Source organism: Babylonia areolata, chromosome 34 (assembly GCF_041734735.1).
Source record: "Babylonia areolata isolate BAREFJ2019XMU chromosome 34, ASM4173473v1, whole genome shotgun sequence".
In the NCBI taxonomy this organism is placed as follows: domain Eukaryota; kingdom Metazoa; phylum Mollusca; class Gastropoda; order Neogastropoda; family Buccinidae; genus Babylonia; species Babylonia areolata.
In genome coordinates this window covers 869,548-893,740 of record NC_134909.1, presented here as the reverse complement: position 1 = coordinate 893,740, position 24,193 = coordinate 869,548, and positions in this window count along the sequence as shown.

The following is a 24,193-nucleotide window of genomic DNA, read 5'->3' as shown; positions in this document are numbered from 1 at the left end:
TGGGAGTTTCATGGTCATAAGCCTATCGTTGACTCCCTTTGGGATTCCAGCTAGCTTGCTGACAAGTGCTGTTTTTACTGCAAAACCAACGCCAGCCTCACGTCGCTCTCCGCTTCCTCGTCCACTCCAGAAGGTGTAACCAGATCCCCGTTCACAGAGCTCGCCTTCGCCTGCAAGCCGAGTCTCACTCAAGGCTGCGATGTCAATGTTGTTTCTGGCGAGTTCGGATGCAACTAGTGCCGTTCTCCTTTGGGGTCTGTCCGCGTTATCTCTGTCCAGGAGAGTCCTTATGTTCCAAGCACCAATGGTGAGAGGAACTATCCTTGTTCTTTTTCTTTTCTTTCTCTTTGTTTCGACCGCTGATGTAGGGTCCCTGCCAGCCGCGGTATGCTGGCCAGGGTGATATGGAGCAGGCAATTTTTAGGGCAACTTTTCTAGCCCCTTCCTCATGCCAGGGAGGTGAGCAGTGCATTTCTAAAGAGGGCTGCTCAGACGCTCAGACAGCTGCCGAGCTCCATCGCTGCTCCTGTCGATGAAGAAGGACCCTATGGCCTGAGCCGCCTGTGTGCAGGTCTGCGGCTGCGATTGCCAGTGTACCCACACCTGTCGTTTCGTCGCTCGCCTGTTGCCACAGGACATGGGGGTGATGAAATGATGAAGGATGAAAGGTAAATAAGGATGACTGATGACTTGCGCGATGAGTTTGTTTAAAGTGAAGAGGAGCTGCGCAACATCAACCTCACTCTCTCGTCCGGGTCCACCAATTTCCAGTGGCAAGACTAAGTCGAGACGACTGGAGGATGAGCACAGATGCAGTGGATGACAAAGATATCCTTTCGGTATCTCATCTTGCTCTCTGCACTCCACAGTGCGTTGCTGTAACCACCTTCCTCTCCGTTGAACCGATAGGTTTCTTCCGCAGATTCTGCCAGATCCAGACTTCGCATGCATGGGTAGACACACCCTGGGGGCCAACTGCGTGTGGCATGCACACAGCACGGTGGAGCTAGATGGCCGTTGGTGACTCTTCTGAGCCGACGCCCTTTTATGGATCTAGTTTTTAATTCCATAAGGGTGTCTAGCCACCCGCCTCACCAGTCCCGGAAGGCAGCAGTGGGAGTGCCGGTTTAGTCGCCGGCAATCCGACCCTGAACAGGTTGTACTGGATTTCAGGTTACCAGTAGCAGATCTAATGACCTGACCTGACATAGATGACTGCGCGCTTGCTGCACACACCCATGAGGACATGCAGTTCATTATGGACAGGTTCTCAACCTCCTGCAGGTGCTTTGGACTCACCATCAGCCTCAGCAAGACCGAGTCCATGTATCAACCAGCTAGCTCACAGAACGCCAGTGCCTCCCCCCCACCTGCAATCAAGATCGATGACACAGAGATCAAGTCAGTCAACAAGTTTTGCTACCTTGGCAGCACCCTATGCAGCAACGGAGCCCTTTTGAAGTGATGCTGCGCATCGCCAAGGCCAGCTCCGCCTTTGGCAGACTCAACAACAGGCTGTGGAACAACAAGGGCATCAGGCTCAGCACCAAAATCAAAACCTACAGAGCTGTTGTGCTGACCACCTTGTTGTACTGCTGTGAAACATGGACGACGTATCGCCGTCACATTCAACAACTTGAGCAGTTTCACCAGAGATGCCTACGAAAGATCCTTGGCATAAAGTGGCAAGACAGGGTCTCCAACCTTCAGGTCCTAGAGAGGAGCGGCCTGCCCAGCGTAGAAAGCCTGTTGACCCAGTGCCAGTTACGCTGGACAGGACACGTTGTCCACATGACAGACAGCAGGATCCTGAAGATGCTTTTGTATGGCCAGCTGAAGGAAGGCCACCGTGAACTTGGAAGACCCCGCAAGCACTTCAAGGACACCTTGAAGACAAACCTCAAAGCCTGTGACATAGACAACACTTCCTGGGAAACTGATGCCCTTGACCGCTCTCGCTGGAGGATGCTGTGCTCTAGTGGCGTAAAGACGTTTGAAAACAAGAGAACGCTGGTCATTAAGGAGAAGCGTGAGCGAAGGAAGCAGGGCTCAACTTCTGAAGACGTTTTCCCTTGCAACACCTGTGCGAAGTGCTGCGCATCCAGAATTGGCCTCTTCTCCCATGTGAGGACACACACCGACAGATAAGCCTGCCTGCCAACTCATCCGTCGGTCCAATGGGAGACCATCATCAACAAAAATATATATATAAATCCACCTTTTCTCTGCCTGCACCGCAATTACTTCACAAAGACATACTTCAATCTACTATGCAATGTAAGATGCCAAATTCTATACATCTTACAATCTACAAAACACCATTAGCGAACACATTATGCGGGATATGAATTCCCGAGACAACTTTCATAACCTGGAGTACATGTTGCCCTATATATGTGCACATCTACAATACTGGAATAAGACCCGGGACATGAGGGTGAGATATTAAAAATGGTAAAAAAAAACAAGCAAAACACATTTTTTGATGAGTTTAGACATTCCTTTAATAAAAAAAATTCAAAAATGAACAGAGATTTTAAACAGACTTCACTCAAAATCGGCAAAATGTAGACCAAGGTTACTGGCGTGATGTGCTTTACATGATTTCCATTTAGCACTGGGTTTTTTAATAAAATAACATGGCCTCATGCAAAGGATGTTGGCTGTTGCCATCAACACTCAAGGTGATGTATCCTATAGTAAACTTGAAAAGAAAAAGTTATTCATATTCTGAATATATGCTTATGTGTGGGTGGAAACCGTAATGCACGCAACATTGTGGTTGAACAATTTTGCACAAACAATGGTAATGCTGTGACATAGACATCTCTTGATTTATTTTAGTTCAGATATTAATAGCTTTCTTTCCATGACAATGATTAACATTTCGGCATAGTTATATTTATGTAAATGAGAAATGTTGCGTGCATTACGTGGAATCCAAATGTTAAATGATCTGGGATTCCATCAAGCAACACTGGAATAAACTACTGTTTTGACACTTTGATGGTCTTGATTCATGAGATTCATTAGCTTTCAAAGAGTCTTCAGTGACAGTTGTTTTAAAACACTGATAATTTTAGTCTGTAGGACTTAAAATTTTGCTGTCAGCAATAACTATGTCTGCTGGATTTTAAACAGTTTATTCAAGTTGGCTGGACTTTAAAATGTCTTGGATTCCAGTGGCAATAACATTTTGGATTTCACAGTTACATATATATATATACAAGTTGTAGCGCACTAATTTATCTAATTCTTTCATTGCTGGAAGTCATAAGTGAAAAAACCCGACTAGTTCATCAATTCATATTGAGATTTAATCCTTGGATTCTAGTTCTAAACAGTGAAAATATTGTGCCCGCGTTGGTTGATGGTCGGTGGCTGCAGAAGACTCAGGCTGTCATTGGCCACCCAGGCAATGTCATCTGTATCTGGAAAGCAGAAGTATCCACCTCTGTCTCGCAGAAATTTGACCAGAGTCTCATGACCTTCTGACTGCAGAACCTGCAAAACACACACACACACACCCTCCCCCCCCCCCACACACAATTATACTCTCTTAATGGCTGGATTCCTGAAAGTGTTATATAGTTTGACTTGACAGAACCTGATGTACAACTTAGGCTATGGGTGTTATTGTACTGATTTTCTTTTTACTAATTTTAGTTTGTTAAAAATTGGTGTTAAATTTTTGAAGAAACAGGATGTTGACTGCACTGTTCAAATTAATCATATATCTCTTCACATTACACATTTTTCATACTCAGACATACACATACTCACAAGCATACATGTGCAAGTGCAAATGCAAACTTGCTCTCGCTCTCTCACACACACACCTACTCCACTGACAGGAAAGAAATGGAGAATGGGGATGACTAGAGGGAGGAGGTGGTGGGTTATATCACTGTCAGCAGTCAGGGATTCTCAGCCAGAGCAAGTGGTCAGTGATTTGGCTCAGTGCCAAGTTAGCCACAACCATTGACAACCCCCCTCCCCTCTCCTTACCACTGGTGGGAGATTCTCAGAGACAAGGGAGGGGAATGACTATACAACTCTCAGCTAATTATGAAAGTGAAGTTTGCAGAGGAGAGAGTGGGAGGAGGGGCGTGGGGGAGGGAGGGGTTAGTATGAATTGGTGTTCTTGTTCTTTCTGGAATGTGAGAGCATAGTATCTATCTGTCTGTATATATTAATATAAAGTTTCACAGCTATCGAAGCAAAATGCAAATATCAGACTTCTGTGTGATGTTGAATGAAAAAGAAACCACATTACAATTTTTTACTCACTTATTTAACACTCACCGAATTTGTAGCAGACGACGCTAATGCTGTCCAGAGCACTTCCGGTTTTAGACCGGGTAATATTTTGCTTACTAAAGCAAAAATCAATCAAATATAAATATTACTAATGGGAATTCATGGTCTCCGTTTTAACATGTCCATTTTTCATTCTGTATCAATAGTTTTTGTGTGTTTTACTCAGAAAAAAATAAATCGTGTTCCGATTGAAACACGGTGTCACGTTACGAACACACTGATGAAATAGATCCAAGCTGCTCAGTTACTGACATCGATAAAAATCCCGATTCAAAGAATTTCAGATCAATATTGTGCATGAAAGTGCTAAAGACATTCGTTTTCAAAAATAATATAAAACTTACCGATGAAACTTAAGATTTTCTGGAGAAACAATGCCATTTTTGTGTTTGATGAAGTGCCGTTCTGCTGTGTCGAATCAGAGGCACTAAACTTAGCGAGATGAATCACTCAGCGCTTCGCGTGAAGCCGCCGCGCGAGCAGCTCTCGCCCGGAAATAGTATGCGCCCTCAAGCGGCCAGACAGTTACGGCAGCAGAGGAAATGGCTTGGTGTTCTGCTGTAAACTGCAAAAACTCGCGCAAAAAAGGATGGACATTGTTCCGATTTCCCAAAGATGAAGACAGGTAAGCGTTTCCTGATTTTGTTTAATGAAGTATCGTGTTGATATGGACATTTATGTCGTTATTACATTCGTTAGTCAGAGCTTTGTTTAGCCGAGTGTGCAAAGTGAAAGTAGTTTTCAGCAAAACCTAAAGTAGAGCTGTGAAAGGTATCCGTGACGTTTTGTGATTGTGACTTTGGGTCTGGGACAGACAACATTAGAGCGGCATCAAAACTGAACCCAAAATGAGGCACTGTTTTAGTGATTAGAACCATAGTGATGCATTGATATAATTATGCAACACTGAATGTGTTGCTATGGTTGTAGTGTAGTGGTTATGGTAGACTGCTCAGCTAGCAGTCATAGTAATAGTAATCACTACTTGCAGTAGACGCCAGTCAAATCTTTCTAGTAATCAGTAATCACTCAGTTTAGCAGGAATGGCAGTAATAGTAGAAGCAGTTGCAGGAGCAGCAGCAACAGCAGCAGTAGTAGCAGCACCAGCTTTGTCATCATCATCATCATCTTCATCATCATCAGTAGTAGTTGTTGTTGTCGTGGTAGTAGTAATAGTACTGAGAAGGATGAAGAGAACAACTGAGGATGAAATGATACCAGTTTCTATAAATTGAAAACTGAATGAAAATAAATATTGAAATGCTATATTGCTTTTTTTGTACAGATGCAAAAAGTGGGTTCAGAACACCAGGCGAGCTGATCTACAGGGAAAAACCAGCGAGTACCTGTACACTAACTGCAAACTTTGCTCTGAACATTTTGAGCCAAATCAGTTTATGAATCCCAGTGCGGAAAAATTGAGTCTTGTGTGGAATGCTGTCCCCACATTATTCAACATTCCAAATCCACCACCTAAAGTCACAACAAAAAGAAAAATGCCCTGTCGACAAGATCACCCTGCAAGTTCCAAAAAAGCCAGAACCAGCCATGAATCACAGGAAAAAGCAGGTAATTTAATTTACTGTATATATTTGTATGTTTTTAAATTGCTGTAGCTTTTATATGTACAAGTATTTTGATATAATTATGTCAGACTTGTTATCTCTGCGATAATATTATTTAGAACTGTGTATATCACATTGTGTGGGGTGTGGATGAGGAGAGTGAAAAGGTAAAACATAAATGAACATATATGTCATTATTTCTGTCGCCTTGTCAGTGTCTCTCTCTCTCTCTCTCTCTTTGCTGTATCTCTTTTAAAACCTATGGAGAATCTGCAAAATTATGTCGATAACCCACGTATTTATTTTGGGGGACATGCCGCAGACAGTCAACATACGCACATGCTTTTTCTGTGTTGCTTCTCCTTTGCGCCTGGCTGCTATCTGGTGGTGTGTCCATCGAGATCGATGATGACCATCGTTGTCATCCAGATGGGGGATGGGGGGAGGGTGGTGGTGGGGTGGGGGGAAGGATGCTCATGAGTCTATCTGTGAGTGCGCAGATGGCTGTATAGTCCAATCTGCGCACGAAATGTTCGCTGACAGTTGGGGCAGACAAAGACAGGCATATCATTGTCAGGGAGCTTGTTTGCCCGTGACTTTCTGGCCTGCCTCTTCTGAACAGCTGCAGCAGTCCTGCTGGCCTCGCACAACTTGGCGCCTTTGTGCACAGCAGCGCGCCATTTGTTACGGTCCACTGCAGATTCCTCCCAGGAGTCAGGGTTGATATCAAACGCTTTCAGAGAGACCTTCAGAGTATCTCTGAAGCGCTTCTTCTGACCTCCGTGTGATCTCTTCCCTTGTTGCAGCTCGCCATAGAAGAGCCTTTTGGGCAGCCGATGGTCTGGCATGCGCGCCACGTGTCCAGCCCAGCGAAGCTGGGACTGCATCAGGATGGTGAAGATGCTGGGAAGGGTGGCTTTTGCGAGCACCTCTGTGTCTGGGGTCCTGTCTTGCCACTTGATGTTCAGTAGCTTCCTGAGGCATGTTGTGTGGAAGTGGTTCAGCTTCTTGGCATGTCGTTGGTACACTGTCCAAGTTTCGCAGCCGTACAGTAGTGTGGGGAGAACTACTGCTCTGTAGACCTTTAGCTTGGTCTCAAGACTAATGCCTCTTCTGTTCCAGACATTTGCATTGAGTCTACCAAAAGTTGCACTTGCTCTTGCAATCCTGACATTCACTTCATCGTCGATGGTCGCATTTCGTGACAGTGTGCTGCCAAGGTATGTGAACCGCTCCACCGCACTGAGTCTCTGACCGTTGACTGTGATGTTGGGCTCAACGTAGGGTTTCCCTGGGGCTGGCTGATGGAGAACTTCAGTTTTCCTCGTGCTGATGGTAAGGCCGAAGTTCCTGCTGGCAGTGGCAAACTTGTTGACGCTGAGTTGCATGTCAGCTTCAGATCCAGCGTTGAGGGCACAGTCATCAGCAAACAAAAAGTCTCTGATGATGTCTGTCATGACCTTCGTTTTTGCTTGAAGCCTTCTGAGGTTAAACAGCTTGCCATCTGTTCGGTACTTTAGGCCAATTCCAACATCGCCATCTCTGAAGGCATCAGTAAGCATTGCAGAGAACATGAGGCTGAACAGCGTTGGAGCCAGGACGCAGCCTTGCTTGACACCATTTGTGACAGGAAAAGGAGCAGATGTTTCACCATTGTCCTGGACTCGAGCCTGCATGCCTTCATGGAATTGGCTGACCAAGGAAATAAATTTCCGAGGGCATCCGTACTTGGCCATGATCTTCCACAGTCCCTCTCTACTCACGGTGTCAAAGGCCTTAGTGAGGTCGACATAGGTGGAGAACAGATCAGCATTTTGCTCCTGACATTTCTCTTGCAGCTGCCTTGCAGCAAACACCATGTCGGTGGTTCCGCGCTCTTTCCGGAATCCACATTGGCTCTCAGGCAAATGACCTTGGTCAAGGTGTGCTGTGAGGCGGTTTAGTAGGATCCTGGCAAGTATCTTGCCTGCGATGGAGAGCAGGGAAATGCCCCGATGGTTATCACAGGCTTGCCGGTTCCCCTTTCGCTTGTACAAGTGAATGATAGATGCATCTTTGAAATCCTGGGGGATCGTCTCTTCTTTCCACATGAGTGAGTACAGCTGATGAAGCTTCTCAGTCAGCACAGTGCCTCCATCCTTGTAGACCTCTGCTGGTATGGAGTCTGAGCCAGGTGCTTTGCCACTGGATAGCAGACGGATTGCTTTCTGGGTCTCAAGAAGTGTTGGCGGATCGTCCAGTGCTTCGTTGGTGGGGACTTGTGGGAGACGGTCTATGGCTTCATCATTTATGGAGGAAGGGCGATTTAAGACACTGTTGAAGTGCTCAGCCCATCGTTCGAGAATGTTCTCCTTCTCGGTGATCAAGGTATTCCCATCTGCACTGAGGAGGGGGGATGATCCTGAGGATGTGGGGCCGTAGACTTCTTTTAAGGCATCATAGAACCTCTTCATATCGTGCCTGTCAGCATATCCCTGGATCTCATCAGCTTTGTCACTCAGCCACTTATCCTGCATCTGGCGTAACTTTTGCTGAACAGTCCTGCGGATGGCATTGTACGCATCCTTTTTTGATGTGGACTTTGGGTTGCTCAGGTGGGCTTGATGCAGACGGCGTTTCTCATCCAGAAGCTGCTTGATTTCATCACAGTTTTCATCAAACCAGTCTTTGTGCTTTCTGATCATGGGTCCCAGGGTCTCTGAAGCTGTACTATAGATCAGCTCACGCAGGGTCCTCCAGTCAGACTCCACATTCTGGTTGTTCAGAGAGGCGGATTCCAGACGATCTTCCAGCAGCTCCACAAAGGACTGTTTGATGGTGATGTTTTTCAGCTTAGCGATGTTGAGCCGTTTTGGAGCCTTCTGGCCTTGGGGGCGTCTCTTTGGCTGGATTCGAATATTCAGCTTCGAGACTACAAGGCGATGATCTGTCCAACACTCGGCGCCGCACATGGTCTTTGTTACACGTACATCTTGCCTATCCCTTTTCCTGACGATGACATAATCGATGAGATGCCAATGCTTTGAGCGAGGGTGCATCCATGACGTCCTGTTACGGGTAGGGAGGCAGAAAACTGTGTTGGTTATCAGCAGTTCGTGCTCTGCACATGTCTGAAGCAAAAGCAATCCATTTGGGTTGCAGTGGCCCACACCATGCTTTCCAATCACTCCATCCCAGGAGATGTAGTCAGAGCCAACTCTAGCATTGAAGTCCCCAAGAATAATGAGCTTGTCTGCTTTAGGGATGGCAGCAATGACAGAGTGAAGGTCCTCGTAGAACTTCGCCTTCACTTCATCCAGGTTGGTCATGGTTGGGGCGTAGGCACTGACAATGGTGAGGTGCTTCTGGCCAGATGCCAGTGGGAGTTTCATGGTCATAAGCCTATCGTTGACTCCCTTTGGGATTCCAGCTAGCTTGCTGACAAGTGCTGTTTTTACTGCAAAACCAACACCAGCCTCACGTCGCTCTTCGCTTCCTCGTCCACTCCAGAAGAAGGTGTAACCAGATCCCCGTTCACAGAGCTCGCCTTCGCCTGCAAGCCGAGTCTCACTCAAGGCTGCGATGTCGATATTGTATCTGGCGAGTTCGGATGCAACTAGTGCTGTTCTCCTTTGGGGTCTGTCTGCGTTATCTCTGTCCAGGAGAGTCCTTATGTTCCAAGCACCAATGGTGAGAGGAACGATCCTTGTTTTTTTCTTTTCTTTCTCTTTGTTTCGACCGCTGATGTAGGGTCCCCGCCAGCCGCGGTATGCTGGCCAGGGTGATATGGAGCAGGCAATTTTTAGGGCACCTTTTCTAGCCCCTTCCTCATGCTAGGGAGGTGAGCAGTGCATTCCTAAAGAGGGCTGCTCAGACGCTCAGACGGCTGCCGAGCTCCATCGCTGCTCCTGTCGACGAAGAACGACCCTATGGCCTGAGCCGCCTGCGTGCAGGTCTGCGGCTGCGACTGCCAGTGTACCCACACCTGTCGTTTCGTCGCTCGCCTGTCGCTGCTATCTACTGTCTGGGGGAAGGGAGAGGGTGCTGAGGGACGCGGCGCGCCGCGAGCGAGCGAGGCTTCAGTTTTGCACATAGGGGAAAGAAGGGAGTGTGCCCTCTCCCTCCTGCACTCTCTGGTCGAATGTTGATTGGGCCGACGCAACTGACGAAGTGGGGTACCTGCTTTTGAATCGCTTGAGCAAATTGCTCATGGATCAAAAATCTTAGTTTCGGATACCATTAAAATCAGCAGAAAATGCTCTTTACCGCTCATACAGTATCCCGTAGGGTCAGATTTCATTTTCGAACTGCGCGAGGCGTTGAATGATAGCCGAAAATTTCCCCTGACTTTGCGCTCAGATCTAACTACCCTATTTCGCCCAAGGCTTGGAAAAAAACGCACGGAAGTTCTTGAACTTTCGCCTTTCACGGCTCCCAGCTTTTTAAACAGTAACCAGTGAATGGAGAGCAACGGATGCGATTTTTTCCACTGTGTGGTTGAAACTAACTTTGCCGCGCTCAGAAAGACGCCGGCCGCCATTGAACAAGGATCGCTGTTTCGCGTTACAGTACACTTCTTTTTCTTCTATCCGCGAACTCATTACGCATTGCATAAAGCAAACACAGTAAAAATTTAAAATATAGACGATAGATAATTATTTCAGTCGGATAGTTTTTCACAAAATGAAATGAAATTTGAGAAAATGCACTTCAAAATTAGTCAATTTTTTGGGCGTTCATAGGTTTCCCGGCATCGGCCATGGGGGCTGCCGCTACCTAGTGCGTGTGGCAAGCAAACCAAGGTAAGGATACAATGTTCTTTTTATTGTTTATTATAACTTATAATAACTTATAATAAACAATAAAAAGAACATTGTATCCTTACCTTGGTTTGCTTGCCACACGCACACACCAAGCTCGGGATTCAGACACACGTGAAAAAACTCGGGCGGATGTGATGTACGTTTCTAAGCGTGGGATGGAAACCATTCAGCCAATGTCTGGCACTTGTTTTAGCCTGTATGGGCATCGTGCTTTTTGTCACGTACACGTTGTCTTGTGTTCTCACACACTTTCGGTTCGGAGTGCAGTACACAGCTGCGTGGCTTTATCGCTGAGTTAGGAGGATGTGTTGTGTGCGCTACACGTGGAGGCAAAACGTACCGTACTTGAAACAGCATCAGCAAAACTTGCATTTGGCTTCGAATTTCCACGAACTGAATCGTGAGCAGGAAGAACGATCCCCTAAGATACATTTTGGAGTATTTTTAATTCAGTTGAAGCATTACTGTGTTCTGAGGGCACAACGCAGTGCAGGTGATATCAGTGGAGACAAATGTAACGCACGACCGCTGTATTTTCGGATGCATCAAAAGTATCTTGTTGCATTAACTCACTCAGTACGGCCAGTCCTCTCTTCTCCTCTACACAGACCCTTCGGATGTCCAGTGAGTGTCTGAATGACCCAACCTTTAGCTTCCGTCGGTAGATTTGTGGTATTCTTTGTCAACATTCACCTCTTCAGTATAAGAGCCTTCCGCTTGCAATACTTTGATGATGGTAATTGGGGGTGAAACGCTGTTAACGTCGTCTCTTTCGCCGTTCGTATGGAGAGAGTTAAGTTTTGCAACGGTTGGCAGTCAGTGGGATTACTGTTTTATTTACTTGCAGGACACACTTAATTCAGTTTTCTATTGCTTGTTCCGATTAAATTAGATTGTTGAACAAGTTTCAACCCAAGCCATGTCCCACTTTTTGGCACCATTTTTGCCACAACCACAGACAAAATAAAATTATTTTAAAATCAGGTAAACGCAACTGGTGATAAAAAGTGCTTTATTTTGTTGAACAAATATGTTGCCAAACTCACTGAAATAAAAAAAATCCCCAACATACGCAAAGGTAGCTATAAATGAAGCTGCAATTGAGCACCCCATTAATTTTACTGGGCGTTTCCAGTATTGTAGACGTGCACACACATATATATATATATTCCATATCTTTCATATTACATTGCCCAGGATTATATCCAACAGACCAGCACCAGCTTACACATGTGACCGCTGCGACAGAGACATTATGCGGGATATGAATTCCTGAGACAACTTTCATAACCTGGAGTACATGTTGCCCTATATATATATATATATATATTCCATATCTTTCATATTACATTGCCCAGGATTATATCCAACAGACCAGCACCAGCTTACACATGTGACCGCTGCGACAGAGACTGTCTCTTTCGCATTGGTCTCTACAGTCACAGGCGACGCTGTTTGGTCCAAGCAGACAGTCCAATTAGACATAAGGTCGGATATACTCTATCCATGACCGAAGGAGGCCTACTGCTACCTACTATATATATAGACGGTAACAGAGACGTACACACAGAAGGAAGAGAGACAGAGACAGAAACAGATAGACATACACAGGCAAACAGAGATAGAAACAGAGAGACAATCGCACATATAGAGAGACAAGCAGACAAAGAGACAGACAATCACACATATAGAGAGACAGGCAGAGAGACAGACAGACAATCGCACTCAAAGACAGACAAGCGCACATAATGACATAGAAAATCCCACATGTAGAGAGATAAACAGACAGCCAGCCAGCCAGACAGACAATCACACATATAGAGAGACAGGCAGACAGACTGGCAGACATGGTGACAGTCAGTCACACATACAGAGAGACAGGCAGACATGGTGACAGTCAATCACACATACAGAGAGACAGGCAGACATGGTGACAGTCACACATACAGAGAGACAAACAGACATGGTGACAGTCACACATACAGAGAGACAAACAGACATGGTGACAGTCACACATACAGAGAGACAAACAGACATGGTGACAGTCACACATACAGAGAGACAGGCAGACATGGTGACAGTCACACATACAGAGAGACAAACAGACATGGTGACAGTCAATCACACATACAGAGAGACAAACAGACATGGTGACAGTCAGTCACACATACAGAGAGACAAACAGATATGGTGACAGTCAGTCACACATACAGAGAGACAAACAGATATGGTGACAGTCAGTCACACATACAGAGAGACAAACAGATATGGTGACAGTCAGTCACACATACAGAGAGACAAACAGATATGGTGAGTCAATCACACATACAGAGAGACAAACAGACATACTGGCAGACAAACAGTCAGACAATCGCACATATAAAGAGAAAAGCAGACAGAATGACATAGATAATCACACATATAGACAGAGACAGAGAGAGACAGAGAGAGTCGCTTTGCCAGCCCCACAGTCATCTGAATGGTAGTAGCACTGGGTTTCATCCTCGCCACCCAAACACTGTAGCTGGCCGTCACAGGGAAAGTGTCGGTACAGCTCGGGCCATTCGGACTTGGAGCAGTTCCACTGATAACTCATTGACACGGGTCTTCTCTGCTGGAAGGAGAACACTAGACCCGAACATTGTGATCTGAAATTCGGGGCAACAAACAGTAAAGTCAAGGGCCTTGTTCCATTCCAGTTTTGTCCGTCTTCCGTGTCGGAAACAACCAGGGCTCTCAGATACCCTGAGATTCCTGCAACGAATGTTTTCAGGTCTGGGAAAATGAATGGCAAACGAAGGTCTCTAATGGGATCCTTTATATGTCCACAGGGACTTTGGAATCGAGCGAACGAAACGCTGCAGCTGGAGGATTCATTGACACTAACAAAGATCACCTGTCCAGGTGGAGGAGTCAGGATTGCACAGCTGTCGTAGCGTTGGAAGGTGTTTCTGAGTGTCTGGATGTAACCTGGAAGAGAGAAGGAAGAAAGGAATTCTGTTTTCTACGGATCATTGAACAAGTAAACATTTAGCCCTCGGAAGGAGAAAACAAAATGGAGACTAAATGAAGAAACTAAGAGAGAGAGAGAGAGAGAGAGAGAGAGAGAGAGAGAGACGCTTTTGACGCTTTGACACTTTAATGTCATTGGCCATGAGGTCCTATGGGTGAATGCATCAACAAACTTTCAATTATAGTAAACCATTATGATAAACGAATGAAATGGTGAAAGCAAAATTAAGAATGAAACAAAACAAAGTTTCTTCTTTGAAGGAAAATAAAACAAACAGACAAAAAAACTAACCAACAGGCCACCCAACACATAATAAGACCTTTCATTCATCTATCAATGCACCATGCAACATATTCCAACACTGGCTACAGAAGAAAATTGTTAGGCCTAAACCTATCTGACCACGTAGTTATGCTTGTTGTGCTTTTGGCTTATCTTCATAGCTTGTGATATAAATTTTGCTACCGAGATTATCACCCCGTGATCTTCTGATGTTAACATTGTAATGAGGTCCTTTCTTTTTGTAAATTCTTTCTCAAAAACCACACCTTTACTTCTCAAATCATCATATGAATTATAATCAAACATAAAATGAAATACATCATCAACTGTGGAGTTACACAAAGGATATGGACAATTTGTGGACGTACCTGGCATGAACCATTTTTTGTTGGCATTAAAGCCAAGAGTTCTTAATCTAAATTGAGCAAGCATTGTGCGATGCCATTTATTCACAATAACAGTCAGGAATTTCTCAGCTTGAAATATACCTTTAAAAGAATGGAACCAGCTGTATTTATTTTCCCTTTCCGTGTCTGAATGCAAATTTTTGTTTAAATATATCATGCACTCTGGGTTTAAATTCTGATATAAAAGTTTGAAATAAGAGAGAGAGAGAGAGAGAGAGAGGGGGGGGGGATTCTAAGAAGACAACCTTATTTTTCATATTTCACTTCACCACAGTGGTCCACCTCACAACTTAACTACATACATCGAGGCAAGTTCGAAAAAAACAAAGCAAACACCACCACCACCAACAACAACAACAAAACATGCACACTGTGCTACATGATGCATTTCACCATCATAAATCTAGGTATCTATTCAAAGGTCAATATACATGTTATGCCAAATAATATATTGTTCCATTGTCAGTTTGGATATCTGTTCGAACTACAAAACATAAGGTGCAATAGCTCACAAAGCATAAGGTACAATAGCTCACAAAGCATAACGTACAATAGTTCACAAAGCATAAGGTACAATAGCTCACAAAGCATAAGGTGCAATAGCTCACAAAGCATAAGGTACAACAGCTCACAAAGCATAAGGTACAACAGCTCACAAAGCATAAGGTACAACAGCTCACAAAGCATAAGGTACAATAGCTCACAAAGCATAAGGTACAGTAGCTAATTGTTGACAAGCTTCCATGATGTTATCATCTATGCTCTGTTGTTGTTGCTTCGATTTTCCTTACTGTTTTGGTCTCACCCTTCATACGTAGCGTTTTGGTCTCACCCTCCATACGTAGCTGCAGAATGTCGCTTGGCCTGTTCTTCTGTAGAAACTGGGATCACCACTAAACTGAAAGTGGTGCCTCTCAGTCATGGACTGTTACGGTATGGGTGGATATTTATATAGCACCTATCCTCTGGTGTCAGGTCAGGTCATTAGATCTGCTACTGGTAACCTGTAATCCAGTACAACCTGTTCAGGGTCGGGTTGCCGGCGACTAAACCGGCACTCCCACTGCTCCCTTCCGGGACTGGTGAGGCGGGTGGCTAGACACCCTTATGGAGATTCATAAAAGGGCGTCGGCTCAGGAGAGCCACCGACGGCCATCTAGCTCCACTGTGCTGTGTGCATGCCACACGCAGTTGGCCCCCGGGGTGTGTCTACCCATGCATGCGAAGTCTGGATCCGGCAGAATCTGCGGAAGAAACCTATCGGTTCAACGGAGAGGAAGGTGGTTACAGCAACGCACTGTGGAGTGCAGAGAGCAAGATGAGACACGAAAGAATATCTTGGTCATCCACTGCATCCGTGCTCATCCTCCAGTCGTCTCGACTTAGTCTTGCCACTGGAAATTGGTGGACCCGGACGAGAGAGTGAGGTCGACGTTGCGCAACTCCTCTTCACTTTAAAAAAATCATCGCGCAAGTCATCAGTCATCCAAAATGACCTTTCATCCTTCATCATTTCATCACCCCCAAGTCCTGTGGCGACAGGCGAGCGACGAAACGACAGGTGTGGGTACACTGGCAGTCGCAGCCGCAGACCTGCACGCAGGCGGCTCAGGTCATAGGGTCGTTCTTTGTCGACAGGAGCAGCGATGGAGCTCGGCAGCCGTCTGAGCGTCTGAGCAGCCCTCTTTAGGAATGCACTGCTCACCTCCTTGACATGAGGAAGGGGCTAGAAAAGGTGCCCTAAAAATTGCCTGCTCCATATCACCCTGTCCAGCATACCGCGGCTGGCGGGGACCCTACATCAGCGGTCGAAACAAAAAGAAAGAAAAGAAAAAAACAAGGATCGTTCCTCTCACCATTGGTGCTTGGAACATAAGGACTCTCCTGGACAGAGATAACGCGGACAGACCCCAAAGGAGAACGGCACTAGTTGCATCCGAACTCACCAGAAACAACATTGACATCGCAGCCTTGAGTGAGACTCGGCTTGCAGGCGAAGGCGAGCTCTGTGAACGGGGATCTGGTTACACCTTCTTCTGGAGTGGACGAGGAAGCGAAGAGCGACGTGACGCTGGCGTTGGTTTTGCAGTAAAAACAGCACTTGTCAGCAAGCTAGCTGGAATCCGAAAGGGAGTCAACGATAGGCTTATGACCATGAAACTCCCACTGGCATCTGGCCAGAAGCACCTCACCATTGTCAGTGCCTACGCCCCAACCATGACCAACCCGGATGAAGTGAAGGCGAAGTTCTACGAGGACCTTCACTCTGTCATTGCTGCTATCCCTAAAGCAGACAAGCTCATCATTCTTGGGGACTTCAATGCTAGAGTTGGCTCTGACTACATCTCCTGGGATGGAGTGATTGGAAAGCATGGTGTGGGCCACTGCAACCCAAATGGATTGCTTTTGCTTCAGACTTGTGCAGAGCATGAACTGCTGATAACCAACACAGTTTTCTGCCTCCCTACCCGTAACAGGACGTCATGGATGCACCCTCGCTCAAAGCATTGGCATCTCATCGATTACGTCATCGTCAGGAAAAGGGATAGGCAAGATGTACGTGTAACAAAGACCATGTGCGGCGCCGAGTGTTGGACAGACCATCGCCTTGTAGTCTCGAAGCTGAATATTCGAATCCAGCCCAAGAGACGCCCCCAAGGCCAGAAGGCTCCAAAACGGCTCAACATCACTAAGCTGAATAACATCACCATCAAACAGTCCTTTGTGGAGCTGCTGGAAGATCGTCTGGAATCCGCCTCTCTGGACAACCAGAATGTGGAGTCCGACTGGAGGACCCTGCGTGAGCTGATCTATAGTACAGCTTCAGAGACCGTGGGACCCATGACCAGAAAGCACAAAGACTGGTTTGATGAAAACTGTGATGAAATCAAGCAGCTTCTGGATGAGAAACGCCGTCCTCATCAAGCCTACCTGAGCAACCCAAAGTCCACATCAAAAAAGGATGCATACGATGCCATCCGCAGGACTGTTCAGCAAAAGTTACGCCAGATGCAGGATAAGTGGCTGAGTGACAAAGCTGATGAGATCCAGGGATATGCTGACAGGCACGATATGAAGAGGTTCTATGATGCCTTAAAAGAAGTCTACAGCCCAACATCCTCAGGATCATCCCCCCTCCTCAGTGCAGATGGGAATACCTTGACCACTGAGAAGGAAAAAATTCTCGAACGCTGGGCTGAGCACTTCAACAGTGTCTTAAATCGCCCTTCCTCCATAAATGATGAAGCCATAGACCGTCTCCCACAAGTCCCCATCAACGAAGCACTGGACGATCCGCCAACACTTCTTGAGACCCAGAAAGCAATCCGTCTGCTATCCAGTGGCAAAGCACCTGGCTCAGACTCCATACCAGCAGAGGTCTACAAGGATGGAGGCTCTGTGCTGACTGAGAAGCTCCATCAGCTGTACTCACTCATGTGGAAAGAAGAGACGATCCCCAGGATTTCAAAAATGCATCTATCATTCACTTGTACAAGCGAAAGGGGAACCGGCAAGCCTGTGATAACCATCGGGGCATTTCCTTGCTCTCCATCGCAGGCAAGATGCTTGCCAGGATCCTACTAAACCGCCTCACAGCACACCTTGACCAAGGTCATTTGCCTGAGAGCCAATGTGGATTCCGGAAAGAGCACGGAACCACCAACATGGTGTTTGCTGCAAGGCAGCTGCAAGAGAAATGTCAGGAGCAAAATGCTGATCTGTTCTCCACCTATGTCGACCTCACTAAGGCCTTCGACACCGTGAGTAGAGAGGGACTGTGGAAGATCATGGCCAAGTACGGATGCCCTCGGAAATTTATTTCCTTGGTCAGCCAATTCCATGAAGGCATGCAGGCTCGAGTCCAGGACAATGGCGAAACATCTGCTCCTTTTGCTGTCACAAATGGTGTCAAGCAAGGCTGCGTCCTGGCTCCAACGCTGTTCAGCCTCATGTTCTCTGCAATGCTTACTGATGCCTTCAGAGATGGCGATGTTGGAATCGGCCTAAAGTACCGAACAGATGGCAAGTTGTTTAACCTCAGAAGGCTTCAAGCAAAAACGAAGGTCATGACAGACATCATCAGAAACTTTTTGTTTGCTGATGATTGTGCCCTCAACGCTGGATCTGAAGCTGACATGCAACTCAGTGTCGACAAGTTTGCCACTGCCAGCAGGAACTTCGGCCTTACCATCAGCACGAGGAAAACTGAAGTTCTCCATCAGCCAGCCCCAGGGAAACCCTACGTTGAGCCCAACATCACAGTCAACGGTCAGAGACTCAGTGCGGTGGAGCGGTTCACATACCTTGGCAGCACACTGTCACGAAATGCGACCATCGACGATGAAGTGAACGTCAGGATTGCAAGAGCAAGCGCAACTTTTGGCAGACTCAGTGCAAATGTCTGGAACAGAAGAGGCATTAGTCTTGAGACCAAGCTAAAGGTCTACAGAGCAGTAGTTCTCCCTACACTACTGTACGCCTGCGAAACTTGGACAGTGTACCAACGACATGCCAAGAAGCTGAACCACTTCCACACAACATGCCTCAAGAAGCTACTGAACATCAAGTGGCAAGACAGGACCCCAGATACAGAGGTGCTCGCAAAAGCCACCCTTCCAAGCATCTTCACCATCCTGATGCAGTCCCAGCTTCGCTGGGCTGGACACGTGGTGCGCATGCCAGACCATCGGCTGCCCAAAAGGCTCTTCTATGGCGAGCTGCAACAAGGGAAGAGATCACACAGAGGTCAGAAGAAGCGCTTCAGAGATACTCTGAAAGTCTCTCTGAAAGCGTTTGATATCAACCCTGACTCCTGGGAGGAATCTGCAGTGGACCGTGACAAATGGCGCGCTGCTGTGCACAAAGGCGCCAAGTTGTGCGAGGCCAACAGGACTGCTGCAGCTGTTCAGAAGAGGCAGGCCAGAAAGTCACGGGCAAACAAGCTCCCTGACAATGATATGCCTGTCTTTGTCTGCCCCAACTGTCAGCGAACATTTCGTGCGCAGATTGGACTATTCAGCCATCTGCGCATTCACAGATAGATTCATGAGCATCCTCCCCCCCACCCCACCACCACCCTCCCCCCATCCCCCAGCTGGATGACAACGATGGTCATCATCGATCTCGATGGACACACCACCACCACCCTCGGTCGGAGACCAAGCTCTAAGTGCTTTACGAACACGGAATCATTTGCACAGCAGGCTGTCTACCTGGGTAGAGCCGACTGACAGCTGCCGTTGGGCGCTCATCATTCGTTTCCTGTGTCATTGTTACTAAGTGGGTGAGGAGACAGACAAGATAAGGGAAGAAATATTTAGCGAGTTCGCTTCAGTCTTCAGTCTCTCACTCTCTCAGTAAACAGAAACAGAAAACAGACACAAGGAATTTTCCCCTGAGTCAGTTATAATTATTAAGACAAAAATGAAAAATGTTTTTTTTCACCCACTCACTCTTTTTACCTTGTAAGAAATTATTTCAAATTATATTTAAAAAAAAAAAGACAACAACAACCCAGGAACAAATGTCTTGACTGCCAGAAGTCATAATTCTCTCTCTGCACAATATCTTGATTCAATTCCAGGATCGCCTCAGTCCTAGGCCGGCCAGTTATGTCCACTGACAGTAAACATGTGTCAATGTCCACCCCACTCAACTCGTGGGACACTCGGGCACCACCTCCTCCGTTGAACATCAGTTCCACAAGGGGTCCCTCCACTCCCTGGCCGGTCAACATGGAGCCCTGACAACACTTTTTCCATGTTTTTAGCTCTTGGCACTCCATTTAAATTCTTTCTTCACACTGAACCAGCATCCAGCTAATCCTCTTTAATGTTCCCCATTTCATTTAACTGTCTCCTTATGTTATTTTCTTATATTGACTGTCCATTCACACCACTCATGCATTCATGCCATTCTCCAATTAACAATACAATATCCATTTAACAGTAACTACGTTTTATAAATTACATTTTAAAAGATTAATATATCAAAAAGCTAACATATCGAAACCAATAGCAAAAACTACTAACTTCTCAAACTATTCAATCATAAGTTGAATTTGGAATAAGATAATCCAGCAACAAACCATTGAATATACAATGAAATAGCTTAATTTTTCCCCACCTGATGTTCGGAACCAGTCAAGGCTCACTCCGTCTCACAGACGCACATTACCCGAGCTCTGATACATTCAGACTGACGTTACAACATATCCATTTCCGCAAGTTTCAAGTTTTCAAGTTTCAATTATCCTCTCACTCCTATTGGAGTATGGAGGATTACTGCAATATAATATTTTCGTGCCCAGAACAAACATTTCCAAATACACAACAATGTCACATAAAAGTTGAGAAACCAAAAATGTCTTTTAAATCCAAAAGTATAGCTAGGCAACATTTACAAATCTAATCATCTTACTTACAGCTAAAATGACTTTTTTGCCTCCTTTGAGCATATTACAAAAATTAAATACCGATTTTGGAGACAAATATTTTTTAGGAACATATCTATTTCGTAGCTGATCATTACTGGGACATTCCATTATAAAATGAAACTCATCACCAATCACAGACATGTTACAAATCTTACAAAGCCGTAACTCTCGTGGTATGCCTTTGTGTCTCCCTGTTTCTATTTCCAGCTTATGATTACGACTTCGAAATCTGAAGAAGCTGATAACGTAATTATCAGGCATTTGACATATATTTTTCTCTACCAAATCCACTTTTGAAATTTCGATAAAACAAACATTTACTACTCGCCTCTAGAGCATGTCACCATAGATTTTGAAAACAATCTCTCAAACCAATGTTGACATTCTTGAGAAAGATTCCCTCTCCAAGAAGAATTGACCATCCCAAACACAGTCATACCCTGCTTCTATTAAAATTTGTCTGATACAACTCATCCATTTTGAAGAATAAATACCATTTCAATATAAGTCAAGTAATATCAAGTATATTTTCCCAGAATATTTTTCTGTTTGATACCACTAAGCTGGTCCAAAATCGAACTAATCTCATTTTCACTAACACACTAATTGGATAAATATCAGTTTCTCCATAAACAATTTGGGTCATAGTATTTTTGTTCAGTTTGAACAAGCGTTTCAAAAATTTCAATTCTAATTTTTCAAGTATATCTGCATTTTCACAACCCCATATTTCTGCACCATACAACAAAACAGGAACAATCATAGACTGGTACATGTCCAGAATGATATGTAAAGGTAAATCTTGATTTCTGGCTGACCGAAGTAACGAAAACATAGCTTTTTGGCCCTGTTCATAAATCATTTTTTTAGCTTTATAAAAAGTTCCGTTTCTACTAAATTCGATGCCAAGATATTTAAAAGAATCGACAACATCCAAACATGCATCACCAAACTTAAAAACAGGCTTTAGCTTGTTTGTAGAATTAAATATCATCACTTTAGTTAGAATTAAATATCATCACTTTAGTTTTCTTTACATTGACCACTAGTTTCCATTCTAAACAATATTTGTGAAAAACATTGAGGGACTGCTGTAATCCTTCTTTCGTCTCTGAAAGTAAAATTGTGTCATCTGTATACAACAGTACAAATAATCGCATGTAATTATCTAACTCTGAAATGTTAACATTCAATAAAAGATCAACAGATGGACTCTTATGCTCAGTCAAATACAACTCTAAATCATTGAGATACAGAGAGGAATTTTGTTTAATGTCCCGTCACACATATTGGTGATTGAAGAGAGATACAGAGAAAAAAAGCAAAGGCGAGAGATTTTCTCCTTGTCGTACACCCTTACAGATGCTAAAGAAATCAGATTTTTCACCATTTAAAAACACGCATTACTTAATTCTATCATACATGTTCATTATGACACGCAAAATTTTACCATTCACGCCTTCATGAACAAGTTTTTGCCATAACCCACTTCTCCAAACTGAATCAAAGGCTTTTTTTTTTTTTTAAATCAACAAAAGCACAGTAAAGTTTCTTCTTTTTCATGGAGAAAATATCAATAAGTGATTTCAAAACAAACATTTGATTTTATGTAGAATGGGACTGTCTAAATCCTGCTTGGGCTCCTGAAAGTATATTGTTTATATTGATATAATCAGTCAGTCTAGCATTTAACACTGTAGTGAATAGTTTTCCAACACAGCTGAGCAAAGTTATTCCCTTATAATTATCACAGTCAAGTGTATCACCTTTGCCTTTACACAATGGCAATATCAAGCCGGATACCCATTTTTCTGGTACAACACCTTCGTCCAGTATCTTGTTAAATAATTTACAGTATGTTTCTGTCAGCAAAGGAATGCTGTTGATGATATATTCATTACGAATCATGTCTTCAGCGGCACTTTTGCCTTTCTTCAGTATTGATGGCTGAAGTAATTTCATCTTCAGTAATACATGCATTTAAAATATCATCATTATCCTCTAAATTGATAATGTGCATTGCCGTTGTACTGTCAATATGTTCATTATCATTAACGTTAATGTTGCTGAAATGGTGAAACATGTCTTCTAAGTTTATGGGACATGATGTTTTCTTTTTCTTTTTAATTCTATTCCATAGTTCTCTTGAATTGCTTTTGCGTAAACTTCGTAGTTCTCTGTGCCATTTTTTTCTCCACGTCTTTTCTGCTTTCTTTAAAACGAACTTGTAACTTTTGCTGACTCTTTCGAGCGTGTCTCTATTTTTACTAGAATTTCTTTTTTTTTTTACCCTGTGTTTAGCTTTAAAATATTCTGATTGGCTTCGTTTGCTTCACCTTCACCTCACCTTCACCTCTCCCGTAGTCTGGGTTCAGACCGTTGGGGCACCGCTGCTGACCTGGCCACCACCCCTCTCCACTCTTCACGGTTTTCTGATTTCCTCAGGGCGTCACCGAGCGTCAAGCCTGTCCACCCCCGGATGTTGTCTTCCCATCTCTTCTTCTGCCGTCCTCTCCTTCTGCCTCCTTGTACGGTGCCTTGCAGGAACGTTTTGGCAAGACCAGATGATCGGGAGATGTGTCCATACCACCTAAGTTTGCGTTTTTTCACTATGGACAGAAGGTCTTCGTAGGGTCCAATACTTTGCTTGATTCTGTTCTTCACTTCCGTGTTATGTCAGGTCAGGTCATTAGATCTGCTACTGGTAACCTGTAATCCAGTACAACCTGTTCAGGGTCGGGTTGCCGACGACTAAACCGGCACTCCCACCACTCCCTTCTGGGACTGGTGAGGCGGGTGGCTAGACACCCTTATGGAGATCCATAAAAGGGCGTCGGCTCAGGAGAGCCACCGACGGCCATCTAGCTCCACCGTGCTGTGTGCATGCCACACGCAGTTGGCCCGCGAGGTGTGTCTACCCATGCATGTGAAGTCTGGATCCGGCAGAATCTGCGGAAGAAACCTATTGGTTCAACGGAGAGGAAGGCGGTTACAGCAACGCACTGTGGAGTGCAGAGAGCAAGATGAGACACCGAAAGGATATCTTGGTCATCCACTGCATCCGTACTCATCCTCCAGTCGTCTCGACTTAGTCTTGCCACTGGAAATTGGTGGACCCGGACGAGAGAGTGAGGTCGACGTTGCGCAACTCCTCTTCACTTTAAACAAACTCATCGCGCAAGTCATCAGTCATCCTAAATGACCTTTCATCCTTCATCATTTCATCACCCCCAAGTCCTGTGGCGACAGGCGAGCGACGAAACGACAGGTGTGGGTACACTGGCAGTCGCAGCCGCAGACCTGCACGCAGGCGGCTCAGGCCATAGGGTCGTTCTTCGTCGACAGGAGCAGCGATGGAGCTCGGCAGC